The sequence below is a fragment of the Callithrix jacchus genome, chromosome 15 (assembly GCF_049354715.1).
Source record: "Callithrix jacchus isolate 240 chromosome 15, calJac240_pri, whole genome shotgun sequence".
Lineage (NCBI taxonomy): Eukaryota > Metazoa > Chordata > Mammalia > Primates > Cebidae > Callithrix > Callithrix jacchus.
The window spans coordinates 54,324,507-54,326,512 of NC_133516.1; positions in this window are offsets into that span (position 1 = coordinate 54,324,507).

Below are 2,006 nucleotides of genomic sequence, written 5' to 3' on the forward strand. Positions count from 1 at the left end.
ACTAGCCTGACCAACATGAAGAAATCCCATCTCTACTAAAAAAAAAAAAAAAAAAAAATTAACTGAGCATGGTGGTGCATGCCTGTAATCCCAGCTACTCAAGAGGCTGAGGCAGGAGAATTGCTTAAACCTGGGAAGTGGAGGTTGCAGTGAGCTTAGATTATGCCATTGCACTCCATCCTGGGTGACAGAGCGAGACTTGATCTTAAAAAAAAAAATCAGTTCCTCAGTTGCACTAGCTACACTCCAAGGTCTCCATAGCCACATGCAGCTAGTGGTGGCCATATTGGAAAGCTCCGATATGAGATGTGTCCATCATTGCAAAAAGTTCTATTGGACAGTAGTATGCTGAAACGTTCTTGTTCAACTTTTTCATGTGGTCCTTGGATCTAGCTTATCTTTGCAATGTTTAAACTTTATTTTTAATTTTTTAAAAAATATTTTCACTATTTGAACTGCCCAGACTGTGCTCTCTAAATACTATTTACCACTCAGAGAAACCAGGCCCTTTAGATAAATGGTTGATTCCAATCTAAAGCAAGAAATGTATAACATAAGCTATACCTAGTCAAATAAAAAAGCTATCAAAGGCTACTGGGGTCATGTCAAAAAGACTCAGGAGTCAACTTATAGAAGCTCCCATTAGACACCAGTGAGACCATCTGAGCATCAATAAGATTCACCACAAAGGATTGAGTTGATTGCATAAGTTAAATTTCATGACTTTATAATGACAGCAAAACAAAAAGAAACAAACTCAACCCCTTTGGAAGACGACAATTAATTTTTTTAAAACTAGTAAGTAAAAGGGAAAAGTCAAGCATTTATCCTGCCTTTCCTATATGAATTGTTCCTCGGGGTATTTATAAGTGGTTGAGGAGAGGCCATTTCTGTCTATAGACTTATTTCACCTGGTAAATTAAGAAGGATAATTAGACTGTGGCATTTTGCAAACCATACTGAAATAATGGCTCCAGCAGATGATCATCAACATCTGCTAACATCACAGAGAGACGAGCAGACATAAGGGTCCTGCTGTGGTAAAACATCAACCTGTGAAGCCAAATCTAACTTGAGTGAGACCAAGCCCAAGGATCTGTCAACCAATCACTAGGAAATGTGGGGGAGGGAGGAACATATTAAATGACACTACTGGGACGAAACCAGGAAATCCAGACCTTGGGAAACTTTATGGGATACAGAGAGAAAAAAGTAGGTGAAGAGGGAACCTGCAGACGAAAAGAAACGGAAGGGACATCTGACATAGCAACCAAATGCAATGCATAGACTTTGTTTGGATTCTGATGTAAACATATTGATTGTAAGGAAGAAAGAGAAACAGGAAGAGAACTGAAGGCATTTAAATACTGACTAGATATTTGGGTATGTTAAGAAATTATTGATTTTAAAGTTCGATTATGTATTGTGGTCATGTCTTTTATAAAGAATTATCTTTTTTAATTTAAATTTTTATATATTTTTAAAATTTTATTTTTGTAGAGATGGGGTCTCACTTTGTTGCCCAGGCTGGTCTCAAACTTCTGGGTTCAAGTGATCCTCCTGCCTTGGACTCCCAAAGTGCTGGGATTACAGGTGTAAGTCACTTTACCCAGGAATTTTTGTCCTTTAGAGACACATATGAAACATTCCCAGATGAATAATATGATACTGGGATTTATTCAAAATAATCCAGGGTGAAGGCACAAAGCAGGTGCGGGGTAAAGGTAAGACGGCCTATGAGTGGCTGATTGCTGTAGCTGGGCTTATTGTAAATGCGTTAAGGTTTTCATAATAAAAACTTCATCTCTCTGATTTAGTCTCAGTGTCTTGCCTGGCTCAACTGCATGCTTTTTAAAAATAAATTCTCCAGATTGGCATTGTTCTGTTCTAATTTTGACAAGTGGAGGGGCTTATGCATGAATGTACTGAAGAAAAACCAGTCTCTGAAAACATCTGAGAGCTGTTTAATGAAAAATTTTAGCAAGTTTTTCCCAAATGGCAACCTT